This window comes from Dermacentor variabilis, chromosome 2 (genome assembly GCF_050947875.1).
Source record: "Dermacentor variabilis isolate Ectoservices chromosome 2, ASM5094787v1, whole genome shotgun sequence".
Taxonomy (NCBI): domain Eukaryota; kingdom Metazoa; phylum Arthropoda; class Arachnida; order Ixodida; family Ixodidae; genus Dermacentor; species Dermacentor variabilis.
Genome location: NC_134569.1, coordinates 184,330,398 through 184,345,218, shown reverse-complemented (window position 1 = coordinate 184,345,218; position 14,821 = coordinate 184,330,398).

Sequence of the window (14,821 nt, the reverse complement as noted above, 5' to 3'; positions counted from 1 at the left end):
GGTAGTACAAGAGCAAATTTATGTGCAATAGCATGAGCAATTCTTTTCACCAAGACAACCGGCACACATTTCATCGGCCATCACAAGGAAATATTGCGAAAGAAAATAAATTTTATAAGTGCAGGAATATAAGAAAACGAAACTAGCGTTCCAATGAGAGAGTGTGCGCGGCAAATAATGGCAATGGTACTAGGGGTTAGATGTATGTTGGAACTTTGCAGTGAAAGCGGACACTGTTTCGGCGTCCGTGAGATCTGGATTTAACCAATTCCATTCGCGTATCGTAAGTGTGTGGAAAAAACTATTGCCCAAACGAGTCATTGTTGAAAGTATATTCAATTAATGCATATTTATGCTTATGAGGAGTCGGGTGCGACTGCGAAAATGCGACATACTTAGGAACATCTATCTTATACATGTCGTACAGCTGTTGGTCATTCTTTGTTGGTGGACATTATGAGCTCTGGCGGCTCCTTACAGACATTAAATAAAAGATTTTCGTGAAAGAATTAACGAAAACCTTCACACGCATATAGGAATGTACAGGTATTCACGTGAAAATTTCCATATACAAAGTATATGGAAATTTTGTGCAGATCACTCATGTGCAGAACCTGATGAGTTTCTTAGGGACGGTGTGGTAAGATTCTGGAGTCTGCAATTAGGAAAGCTACATTCTCCCATATTTGGTAGGGCGGTACGGGGTGGAAGGACGGCGCGTTACAGCCTCTCATTTTCTCATCAACGGCAAAGTTGTGTGATTGCCGTGATCACCACAGTGACTGGAGTGGTGACTGATATGTGTGAATTTAGTGATCTGCAGCGTCAGAATGCTGTGCTTGAATATAGGAATGCAGGTTTTAAGGCACTCTATTTCTGTTGGCACGGTTCTTCATGAATGCCTACCAGCAAATGCCGTAGATGTGCTGTTCGGTTGTTGTTATTGTTGTTCAGTCCTAAAACAAACACAGCGGAAACGCTGTCCGTGACTCTTAGCCTTTGTCACTTCGGCTACTTTCGCGAGTGACCTAGTGATCAAAATTCTATACGTTGAACGGGAGGATAGAGATGAACAACATTAACGCGACAATGACACTGCTGAGTCGGTCCTGCAATGACCGATGTGTGTTCTACAGTATTTTATAAATAGAAGTAAAAAAGTGCAGCACACGTAGTCACATGCTAAAGCCTGCCAAAGCATTCTTACCAGGAAAGAAAAAATCCATGCCTTCGTCAGCACCGGAATCCTTCTTCTTCCTCGGTACGATGTCCCAGTAGTGGGGTGCAGGCAAAGCGTATTTAAAACTATGCGTCGTGCAAGCACAGTTTTAGCAGAAGCCAAAAACAGCAATTCTTTTTGGCCAGATCATCACTACACCTTGCCCGAATTGTACCATTCACTACCATGAAACGTCTTAATGAGAATAAACGGCTGGCTTTGGATAAATGGCTTGAAGATACAGAATATATGCTTGGCCATGTATGAAATAATAAAGACAGTGACAGTACAGACATTTTCCGGCCGGACTATTAAAAGTTACAGATGAGCTTTCGGTGTGTATACATTTCACTTCTAATTTTCGGTCTCACCTGCTGAGTATATTTTCGACTCTTGTTCAAGACACTTTGTCTGAAGTCAGCTTTTTCGGAGTCCCCGGATACAGTGGAATCTTTTTAAGTGAATCAGCTGACTCGTTCGCATCGTCATCGCTAAATGGTCTGGTGTTAAATGCTCTTCCTGATTTTTCTTTTATAGCAGGAGCTAGATTCAAATGCCTTTTATTGTTGACCTGTAATAAGTCGTCCATAGTTTCCGCAGATGCTTTTCGACACCTAAATTTCGCTGGATCACGAGCAATTGCCTTGCATGCCAATAAGAGGTGAAGTTAGGAAGGTTCCACTGTAGAGTTCCCCGATAAAAATTTACCTTCATATATCTGGTTTATCCATACCTAACCTCTGCTTACTTTATTTTTTTCTAATGAACCAGAAACTATAGACCATTCCTTTCTTGCCGCCGCTTCTACCCCCTCTGCATAATGTTCCTCATATTTCAAACCAATAAACTAGGCTTAGCGCTTACAACACAAAACACTTTGTCTTTCGTTGCCTGCTAATTACACACAAGCTTTGGTTCGATGGTTAGTGCTCTGCACAAGTTCATTGAAGCATCCGGAAGGTTACGCTGCTAGGGAACCAATCATGGGAACTTTTACTTTATTGATATTATTTTTATTGGGCTTTTCAGTTTAATTTTATTTTTATTTATTTATTTGATGCATAGGCACTCAGACTCTGTGTTATCAGGTAATTGACAAATGATTCGCTCTAAATGTTCGCAGGTAACCCTTTTCATATGTTGTTGGGTGTAGGTGGTGGTAACAACTTTATTGAGACTCTGCTCAGTGATGACCTGACAGGCCCGAGTCCTAGAATGGCCCCTCACGAGGAGCGACCCTTTCGGCCCAGGCAACGAGGGCTTTTTGTACTTTTTCTTGTTTCGATCTATTCACTGTGGCGAATCCCCGTCGTGGGTACGAGCCATGTTTTGAGGCAACAATAACAACTATCTGATGAATCGTATTTTGCAATCAACTATACTAAGTCTCAATGTGGTTCCTTACTTATGTTTATTATTTTGATAATTTAATATTATTATTGTTTTATTAGCTCTATACTCCTATTATATTTGACGCTCCCAGAATGGGTCGCATAGCATCACTTGGAACCAGGGATCCAATATCACCTGTCATAAACCGAGAAGGAGAATTCCTAACAATATTTAATTACACTTCTAAATTACAGTACTATCGTCCCACGCTCCACTAGACAAATCTAGTTTCTCTCTTCTTCAAACCATACGGAAAACCGCCTGCTTCTCGTCCAATCCCCCATAGTGGGTACGCGCCACTGTCTGGGACACAAGACAAGACAAGACAAGAAAGCAAGCGAGCGGTGGGATAAAGATCTCCAGGGGACGGCACAAGGCGATCTCCGCCCTGGTGGGCCTCCCTACCACCTGATCAAATGCCTCTTGAAGCTTTCTTTCGTAGTGGGGTGAGCAGCATTCCTGTGGCGCTGGTGCCTTTGCATGGAGTAGCCCTCCGGCTCTACAACCCGAAGACAGTGCAGGTGGAACTTAAGGCGGCAATGCATCACAACTTTCACATCACTGATGTACGACACTTTGGCAGAGGTGGGATTGTTTGCCGTTCGCCAGACCAGGCGTGTGTGTACGACTTACTTAAGTGCTCATCATTTGGATCGACGCATGTGAGTGCCTTCATTCCCCCGCATCTTGCCTACACTAAAGGAGTAGTACGAAGTGTAGACTCCAATTTAAGTCCGGCATAGAGACTCTAGAAAAGCTCTCCGCGGCAGGGGTAATTGCTGTTTACCGGTGAAACGAAAAGATGGACAATGCACGTGTCCCTACTGAGTCAGTAATTGCGCCGTTTGCAGGTACATCTTGCCCTACTAACATAAAAGTCTGCCCTGTAATATTCAGAGTGGACCCGTTTGCGTCGCGTCCATTACAATGTCGCAATGGTTGGCGCTATGGGCATAGCAGGGGTGGTTGCAAGTCCAGCCTTCGTTGTGGCGTCTGCAGCGGGAGCCATTCCGCTAGTAATTGCTCGGCCGAGTCGGACTCTTGCTGCCTCTGTGGTGGAGCCCAGAAAGCTGATTGCTCAAACTGCCCTGCTAGAACTCAAGAAGTCCAAATAATGGAGGTCATGGACAAAAGGCTCTGCTCACACCAAGAGGCAATTACGGCGGTAAAAGAAAGAGCCCACGGTTATGCGAGTGTGACAGCACGAACCCAAGCTGTCGTTGATGGAAGCCTGTCAGAGGTAATCGCACAAGCTGTTGAAAAGTCTATGGCTACAAGTATGGAGCGCATAGTAGAAAGCGTCACGGAATGCTTTAATGGACTAGTATCCTCAAAGCTAGAACACCGATTACCGAGTGGTGCTGCTCTGCCATCAAGCTCTGACATGAATGCTTGTTTAGCCCACCCTCAGGAAAGTGGCACAATTGCGTCCCCAACTCATATATAGCCAGTCAGGCCTGTTCCAGGTTCCTCAAACAAAGCAACTCAGACGATTTTGATTATCAAGAAACCTCAAACATGGAAATTGACGTGAGGGCAGAGAAAAGGAGGGGTTTTCCAATTGAGGCTACCACTTCACACTCAGTAAATCAAAGAAAATCCTCCCTGAAGTCAACCCGAAATGTGAAATATTGGAGGAGGCTGTGGCCTCCGCGATGCTCTCATCACTGGAAGGTAGATAAGGGTGTTGCAGTGGAACTGCAGATCAGTATTCGCTGCTTCTACTGATTTAAACGTTCTATCTTCTCATACTTCTCCAGATGTAATTTTACTGCAAGAATCCTGGTTATCCCCTGCAAAACAATTTTCGCTGCGCAATTTTAGGTCATTTCACCTAGATCGCCCGTCTGAAGGTGGATGCTCTTAATTGTGATCTCGAGCAAATTTTGCCACAGGGCAAATATATCATTCCAGCTTATGTCTCCAGAATGTGAAATTCTAGCAGTAGAAATTACTCTCCCTGGCAGTAGGCATTTCTCGTTAGTCAATATATACTTTCCCTCGGGTGTGCAGGATACACACCCACTAGACTCGGTTATGGCAAAATTCGATAAAGACATAGTTTTGGCAGGTGACTTCAACTCTCATCCTGTATCATGGGGATCCAGGACAGACCAGTGTGGAAAGCGTCTATGGGACTGGGCAATCACAAATAATTTTTCGTGCCGAAATTCGGGATCAGTTACGTTTCTTCGCGAACAGTTGCGATCTCTGCTGGATCTTACATTTTCAGGTACAGGACTTTCCAAATTCGCATGGGAAACGGTGAATGTCAGGACAACGAGCGATCATTTTTGCAGTTGTGTTTGAGCCGGTAGGCCCGCAGTCCACCGTGTAGCTTCGAATCTACTCTTTTGTGGGTTACCATACATTTGAAAAATGCTTGCAGACCACTTTCAAATCAATTGAGAATTCTCCATTGAAAGCAGGGGATATTTGCTCAATCATAGATACTTCGCGAAAAAGATCAGAGTTCCAGTTAAAGGCACGCAAAAACACTGCTTCTACAAATTGGTGGAATGAAGATTGCTCGTGGAACTACCACCGACGCAAAGCTGCATGGAATAACTCATGCATAACCCGTCTCCGAAAACTGAACCAACTATAAATTTATTGCTGGAACACTTGAAAGAACGGTGTCTAAGGCGAAAAACGATTACAATGTGCGACATTTCGAATTCCTTTCACAAGAAAATAATAAGCATGCATTATTTCGGTTTTTAAGATCTCAAAAAATGATTCCATGCCCCTTGAACTGGAAGTCGGTAGTTTTAACCACCAGTGAGAAAGTTGACTCTCTACATGTAATCGCGAGAGGGTCAGAGACCCGATTCGCTACCTCTCTTCCCTTCTCTCCTCACGGACAGGGCACTTCAGAAGATTTCGAAGAGTTTTATATGTCGGAATCGTCCCAAGCTGTTTCCTGTTTACCACACCCGAGTGCGGAGCAATGGGAGAGTCGGCTCACCAGAAGCGAGCTCACGGCCCAAAGGGCCCTAGTGCAGCACGCGAGCGATGCAGCACGACTCAGTGGAGCCTTGGAATAGGGGCCCACCCTTGCTGAAGGGAAGTCTCCAGTCGCCAGCGCCAAGAAGATGAAGACGACGGAGACCTCGTAACCGCGAAACTCTTGAAACACTCAATAAAAGTTTTCACTCACTCACTCACTCCTGTTTACCAGCTGCATCCACAAGTCCCGACGGACTCACTACCAAGATGATTAAACTTCTCTTTGAAGTCGCTCCTAACGGCTTGTTAGATGCCGTAAATTGATCAATACAACATGCATGGATCCATCCTGTGGGGAGAATTGCGAAGGTGATTCCTCTGCTGCATGACCAAACCAAAGGGTACGTTTTAGACAATATTCGCCAGTTTTCTCTATCATCAAATTTTGTAAAATTAGTAGAAATATTGTCGCAGCACTGCGCGACTGAGGCAGAGAAAAAATAAGTAGAATGTGCGCGCGTGATCTTGTGGTACTCTGCGCCGGCTGGGCCTGGCCTCTAGCTTCCCTCTCGGACCTCCTTTCAACTTGTAAATAAACATCATTCGTAACATCTTTGGTGGAGGTGCTGGGTAAACCTTGGACGATCCTGGACGACCCAGCTGTATCAACTGTCCGACGGAGTAGACGCTTGGCCGGCTTACGACCACAAGCGTCGGACATGGCCGATTCCGGAGAAGGCAATAATGACCGCGCCTGCGGGGGACCAGACAGCAATCACGCAGGTCAGGCTTGGCACTGGACACCGCTGCGAAAGCCACCCACCTTTTCCGGAAAGGCGAAAGAAGACGTCGGCGACTGGCTTAAACACTACAACAGAGGGAGTCGCCACAACCACTGGAGCACTACGAAGCAGCTCGATAACGTGTTTTTTTTTCTCGCTGGAACCGCGCTCCTCTGGTTTGAAAACGACGAGAACATTCTGACAAGCTGGAATAATTTTGTAGAATTCACGAAGTGCTTCGGGGGCCCGATCTCTAAGAAAAAGAAGGCTGACCAGACGTTTTCCCACCGAGCTCAATTACCTGGCGAAACGTGTACGACGTACATAGAGGTTGTTCTGAAATTATGCTGAATCGTCAGCGCCACCATCACAGACGAAGACAAAGTAGGCCATCTGCTTAAAGGAATCGCTGAACATGTTTATAATTTTCTTATAACGAAGGAAGATCTTAGCACTCCGTCTGATCTGAAGAAACACTGCCGGGCGTTTGAAGCGCTGAAAATAAGAAGGATTGGGCCAAAGTTTGGATGCTTGGACAATGTTACTACCATTGCAAGTGTCTCCGTCCCAACCCACGACGACATCTCCTCGGTGATTCGACAAGTGGTTAAAGAAGAGCTTGAACGCCTTAATGTTGTTGACGACACTCACGTGTGCCATCAGTGTGCATTTGATCATCGCTCTCGTGTACCACCGGCCACCTGGGCACCTCAGTGTTACCGAGAACCTCGCAGGACCTATGGTGATCTTACGCAGAGAAGCAACTTGCCACCGCAACCGACAAGTCTGGGACGCCGACAAGATACACCACAACGATTTGTTTCGCGGGCTCTTACAACCAGCCTGAGAGCACGTTTCTACCCATGACAACCATTTCACCGGTGTCACCCGCGACAAGCCGCGACTCCCGCATTTGCTACACCTGCGATGTGCCTGGACGCATTGCTAGGTATTGCCACCGCCGCCAGCAGCGTGCTCCACGGTTTAATTCCTACACACCCCGCGTGCCCGCTGACGAGCCCTGGCCGTATCCCAGTTACTTCCAGCGGCTGCAGCAGGGACGCGGGAACCGCAGTGACTCCCCCGTTTCCGATCGCAGCCTCACACCACCACCGACACGACAACGACGCTCTCCATCACCTCGTCGTCGCTCCTTATCACCGCCGCCGCTGGGAAACTAGCTGGTGCGGCCGACGGGGGCCGCAATATTTTCATCTTCATCAAGACCCCCTTGTGTAAAATTGTTTAAAAACAAAGTGTGTGTTTTAGTTGACAATGTGAGTGCTTTTGCTTTAGTTGACATCGGGGCGGCTGTTTCTGTTATGAGCCTGTCCTTCAAAAATCGTCTTGGACAAAAAGTTATGTTTTCTTGGGATCGGAACGCTACCTTTCATGGAGTTGGCGGGGAAAGGTTACGCCCACTTGGATTCTGTTCTGTTTCAGTTGCGATAGGGGACCAGACATTTCGAAGTAAATTCACTGTGCTTGGACGTACAACGCATGACATTATTTTAGGAATTGATTTCTTGCGTGAGTGGGGGGGCAACTTTGGATTGTGGAAGTGGCGCGGTTTCTCTTCGCCGCGACCCGCGAACTTGAATGACAGCACCAGTGATGCCGCCGACGTTCTCTCCGCGTCACAAGATGTGTGTTTGCCCCCTAAGACTGCAATGTTCGTACCTGGCAATACTTCTCGCCCTCGTACAGGTTCTTGTTGTGGCTTAGCCGAGCTCGATTATAACAATGCCCTCAAGAAAAAGCTGATAGTCCCTCGCTCCCTCATTGTCACCACTGATGCTTGTACTCGTTTGCGCACAGCGAACGTTTCAACCCAATCCATAACATTGCCGCTAGGACTTAAACTGGCAAGTTTAGAAGAACAAGCCATTGTCAGCGTCGGAACGGTCAAAATGTCAACTGCCGAAAAAAAATCCAACCCCGATTCCAACCATGATAATTCTGCTGACTTTAAGCGCATGATTAACAAGTGGCTATCTTCTAGTGAGCCGTGTATGCTGGAAGCTGTGCTCGCTCGCTACGCCACAGTGTTTGATTTTGCTCAAGGCCAACGAGCGTACCATACACCACCGGCGTCTCGTATGCAACAACGCATCCATACAGGGCAAGCAACGCCAATTCGTCAGAAGCCCTACCGCGTTTCATCTTCAGAGAGAAAAGTCATCGCCGAGCAGGTTGAAGAAATGTTACAGAAAGGAGTGATCCAGGAATCATGTAGCCCTTGGGCTCCTTCTGTGATCCTAGTCAAGAAAAAAGACAATTCATGGAGATTCTGTGTGGACTATCGCCGCCTAAACACCGTCACAAAGAAAGACGTGTACCCCCTACCACGAATAGATGACGCCGTCGACTGCCTCCACTCCGCGTCGTAGTTCTCTTCTGTTGGTTTACGGTCAGGATATTCGCAAATTCCCATGCACCCCTCTGACAAGGAGAAGACAGCCTTCGTGATACCTGACTGTCTCTTTGAGTTTAACGTTATGCCCTGTGCCTTATGCAACGCTCCAGCGACATTCGTGCGATTCATGGATACCGTGCTCCGCGGACTCAAATGGGAAATTCGCGTGTGGTATCTAGACGACATCATTATCTACGGCAGGACATTTTACGAGCACAATCAGCGCCTGGCGATCGTTCTTGACTGCATCTAGCACGCTGGCCTTATTTTAAACTCGAAGAAATGTCATTTCGGGGAGCGTCAAACCCTCGTACTAGGCTTTCTGGTCGACAAAGATGGCATACGACATGACCCTGAAAAGATAGCAGCGGTTCGCCACTTCCAACAGCCACAAACGGTGAAAGATCTGCGAAGCTTTTTGGGCCTTTGCTCATATTTCCGGCGCTTTATCAAGAATTTCTCACAACTTGCCTCTCCCCTCACGTCTCTCCGTCACAAAGACACCCCATACTTGTGGACTGCTGACTGCGAGTCGGCGTTTCCACAGCTGAAATTTTTGTTCACTTCTGGACCGGTACTGCAGCATTTTTATCCGGAGGCGTCAACTGGAGCTGCACACTGACGCCAGCGGTGCGGGTTTTGGCACTATGCTTGTTCAGCTCTGCGGTGGCCGTGAGCATGTCATTGCCTACTCTAGTCGGACACTTACAAAAGCGGAGACAAACTACACCATTACTGAACTCGAGTGCCTAGCAGTCGTCTTCGCCATTCGGAAGTTCCGTCCGTATCTACATGGCCGCGCATTCACGATAGTGACTTAGCATCATTCACTCTGCTGGCTGGTTGGGCTGCGTGACCCGTCTGGCCGGTTGGCCTGCTGGGCTTTGCGCCTTCAAGAGTACAACTTTTCCGTTAACTACAAGAGCGGACGCTGTCACACGAATGCTGATTGCCTATCCCGTCTCCCTTCGCCGCACTCTAAAGTTGAGGATGATGAGTTTGATGACTACCTAGTTTCCATCTCTTCCGACTTTCCAGACCTGCATACCTTCGAGAGCGAGCAACGTTGCGACCCTACATCGAAATCCCTACAGACAGCTGCACGTGAGCCAGCAGGAACAACACTATTTACTTTTCGTAATGGTTTGCTGTACAAAAAACAAAATTACTTGGCTGATGGCCCCCCATTACTTCTAGTTGTGCCCGAAGACCTGCGCCCTTCTGCCCTTCGTTCCACGCATGACGATATCGCATCCGGGCACCTTGGCTTTGCACGCACACTACATCGACTTAGAGATGTTTCTGGTGCAAACTCTGGAAAACAACGAAACAGTATGTCGCCAGCTGTACTGTTTGCCAAAGCCAGAAGCAAACGACGACGGCCCCAGCAGGCTATTTACAACCAGTTAGGCCACCGACGCTACCCTTTGAAAAAGTCGGCATCGACTTGCTTGGCCCACTCCCAAAGACGTCTGCTGGTTACCGCTGCATTATAGTCTGCGTTGATTACCTTACTCGCTACACGGAAACGGCGGCACTTTCATCTACCACTGCAGCAGATGTATCTTCATTTTTGTTGCATCTTGTCATACTCCATGACGGCGCTCCCGGTGTTGTCATCAGTGACCGTGGACGGCAACTCACCGCCGACGTCGTTGAAGAACTTTTACGGCCTTGTGGTTCTGCATATCGTCATTCCACTCCTTACTACCCGCAAACCAATGGCCTCACGGAGCGGAGGAATCGAACCCTTACCAACATGTTTTCAATGTATGTCGCCGCTGACCACAAGAATTGGGACGCCGTCTTACCTTTTGTGACGTACGCGTGCAATAGTGCCAAGCACGAAGTTACTGGATATGCGCCATTCTTTTTGCTCTACGCACGCTCTCCCCAGAGCTTTCTGGCCACTATTCTACCTTTATCATGCCAAGAAGATCCTTCCATCGCCCAAACTCTGTGTCGTGCTGAGGAAGCACGTCGACTGGCACATCTTAGGACGTTGTCCTCACAAGGCAACGTAACAAGATTCGCTAAGATGCGCTGCATATCCCCGTCAGCTTTACTCCCGGTGATTATGTTTGGTTGTGGACACCTGTTCGCAAAAAGGGACTGTACCGCAAGTTTCTCGCCACTTACACCGGACCAGCCGCTTGAGTGATGTGAACTATGTCATCGCCAAAGTCACGGCAAGTAATCGGTGTTCACGTGCTACGCAAGTTATTCACGTGGCCAGACTCAAGCAGTACCATCACAGGTCCCTTTAACTCGCTCAGCGAGCTTCGTCTGCCCCCGCTGAAAATGTCGCAGCACTGCGCGACTGAGGCAGAGAAAGAACAAGTAGAGTGTGCGCGCGTGATCTCGAGGTGCTCTGCGCCGGCTGGGCCTGGACTGTAGCTTCCCTCTCGGACCTCGTTTCACCTTGTAAATAAACATCATTCGTAACAATATTATTAAACGCACGTATGGTTACGCTTGTTACCACAAAAGAACTACTGAGCCCCTGGCAAATTGGATTTAAACCTGGGATATCAATTTGGTGCGAACATGTCGACTTAGAAAGCAAAATTCAGTTTACTGATTACCAAAAACAATATGCAGCTCTCGTTACATTATACATTTCTAAAGCATCCGATAGTGCGGAATACCCTATTTTAATAAAGAGGATGCAGGAAATTGGATTGTCTGACTACTTCATGGCCTGAACTGCTGAGTTCTTACAGGGCATGGAGTTTTACTGTGCACAAAGTGGAATTTCATCGGGAAAATTCAGCCAAATGCGCGGGGTTCCTCAAGGCGCGGTTTTGTCCCCGCTGTTGTTTAACATCCTACTCAGCTCCATTCCTTATCATCACAATATTAGCACGTACGTTTACGCTGATGATATAGCGTTTTTTGCTTCAGCAAGTGATATTCAGTCACTGTACGAATGCTTACAGGAATACTTATGCGAGCTAGAAGCATGGCTGGACAGTATTCGCTTGTCTCTTAATGTATATAAGAGTGCCGTTCTTGTATTTCCTCTACAAGACCCAGTTACTATATCGCTTTTGTACCGCCATTCGAGAATCCCACAAGTGGAAAAAGTCAAGTGCCTTGTTATTACTTATGATGGAAATTTTAATTGGCGTCGTCATATTGAACATATAACTTCAGAAGCTTCTCCTTCAATGGGGATATCAAGAAGGATAAGGAATGATCAACGGGGCATGCCCAGAGACACATTCATTATGATTTACCACATGTATATCTGACCTATACTAGAGTTCGGCTCTTTGTTATTCTCCGGCGCCGCGGCTTAAAAGCTAGGTGCACTAGTTTTGCTGGAACGGGAAGCGCTTCGCTTATGTCTGGGGCTACCAAAGTTTGTAGCCAACGCTGTGCTCTACAAGGAATCACGATTACCTTCCTTTGAAATGAGATTTAGAATTATTACCATTATACTCACTTAATTATAGCAACCGATGCTTCGCAGAGTGAGGAGAAGGCTGGAGTTGGAATTTTTTCATAATCATCGGATTGGTCTTTTTCTGTTCGGCTTCCCGACTTCACTCCAATATATCTAGCGGAATTCCTAGCTGTTGTCCTAGCTTTAGGAAAGCTCCAATCTTCCAGGACAACCGCGGTAATAATCACAGATTCTTTGTCGCTGTGCACCTCACTTACTGCTCCCGGCGAGTCACATATGTTGACGACTTTTTACTCACTGGCTCCAAGTCATTCGCGGAGTATATGACTAATATGGGTACCTGGGCACAAAGACATTTATGAATGAGGTGGCAGACAGCTTGGCCAAGGCTTCTATCAGCGGCGCGGTGCTTACCCTTCTTCCAACGATGGGTTTTATCACGTCTGTCAGGTTCAGAAGATACATCCTTTTAACACCAAATCAAACCTTACGTCATCCTTGGAACTACAACCACTTACAATTCCCTTGGAGCAGGAAATTTTGCAAAACAAGACAAACGGAATTCACATTACCGAGACTGCGTTGTCGAGTCCCATCTCTAAATTTTTACATGCGCCGATCTGGTCTGGCAATATCCCCATTGTGCCATTTTTGCAATGCATTAGAGACGATCGAGCACTACTTGCTGGAATGCCGGCGTTTCTCCTCCATGAGAAAAATTACATTACAAATTACAATGCGACAGCTCGACCTACCATTGAACACCCCGGTACTGCGGTGTTTCGGAGCGTCTGTGCTTGGGCACTCACACAGGAATGTGTGCATCGCGTTACAAAAATTATTTAAATCAAACCGATTTCATTAGATTTTATATTGTATGTAATTTTTTCTCTTGATTGAATGACAGTCTACTGAACAGTTTTGATTTTACCTCGCTTAAATTTATGCAACAAATTTATAGATATTTAAGTTGATTACCTGAACAGATAAGCAAAGTCTCCTCGACTCTTGGCCAATCCCCATGAGTGGGTATGTGCCAGACTCATCAAGGACACCATCATCATCATCATCTCAGAAAGCGATTTATTCAGGGGTGGAAGAGTCTATACGAATAAGTAAGGTACAAAACATGCAATATGATGAGCAAATACGTATAGTACACTGAGTTTACCACGCATTATAGTGTGGTGCATTTTGTCGATGCCATGAAGGGCAACAAAGTGACAATATTGAACGATATTCACGTGCCAGAGGGCGAAGGCGACCTCTAGATGAGCACTGCATAACCGAATTGCTTACATTGGAAGAGCATCGCCCTCTTCGGGTGTCAAAGATGATCGCGTATAATTTCTAACAGCCAACAGAAAATGTTTTGCTGACACTGGCGGTAGCAGCTAACAGCGCATCTGTGGAGCATGGTTTGTCAATATTCGCGGTTCGGTGGGATGCGTCGTGTTTTGCAGAATCCATTCAAGAAAATGCAGGGAAGGGAAGCGACAGTGACGTGAGTCCAGGCTGTGGGAAGTCTCTCGTTTCCCTGAGCACAAACGGAACAGAAAGCATGACCGCATTTGCGGACGTGTTGTTAATATTTGTTCGTATATAAGATGTCACCTACGTCACTTCTATTCGTGCACAGTAGAAGTGGACCGGAATTTCATCGACCATATAAGAGTAGGTGTAAAAAATAGTAACTATAAATTCAAACTGAGAAACAGGCCAAATCTAATTTCGTAATTGATGTGAAAAATATAATAAGTAATGTTATCGTAGTGGTTATTTCCATACCACACACTGAAGCCAGGGAAAGCATATGAGAAATTTAACTGCCCCCACTCCGAAATGAAATATAAAAATATTTCGGCTGATGCCATCTAACGATGAGTGATGGAATTAACGCAATTAGCATTGATTTGATGCAGCGGCGCACCGTATTGCCGAAGCCGAAACACGTATGCAGCCGGGCACCTCTCTCGCGCTTGCTACTGCACACCCAGCGCCTTATAGTGGCACCGCCAATAGGGCCACGCATGGCATGTATTGGGCTGCGCCGTGCATTAAAAAACAATAAAGGATCCTTTTTGTCGTTGTAGAGCAACAAATACCTAGAGCCACGTACCTAGTTACTCTGGTTGGTATCAGAGAGGTTCATTGAAAAGCAGGTGAGACGCAGTGAAACACAGGTAGTAGTCCAAGTCGGCGTCATAGATGTTCAATCAAGAGCGGTCGATACCTGTTGCAACCTATCGCGTGCCACATCCTCAGTGATCCACGTCGCCGTGAAAGAGCGGCACGTGTACGTACAGGAGGCCACATACTCAATGACCCAAGCTGGTCCAGTGGTCTGTCTCGAACCCCATGTCTCTCAGAACATCAGTCCCAGGCGCTACCCATTCGACCAGAGAACACCCGTGACCCAGGTTGGCAGGATAATGGTTGGGGATGTAAACAGATAGCCCCCCAAAAGTGCGGGAAGCACACGAAGAATCGTGTTCACATTAATTAGAAAAGCGGAAAATGCCATGCATCTATCTATCTATCTATCTATCTATCTATCTATCTATCTATCTATCTATCTATCTATCTATCTATCTATCTATCTATCTATCTATCTATCTATCTATCTATCTATCTATCTATCTATCTATCTATCT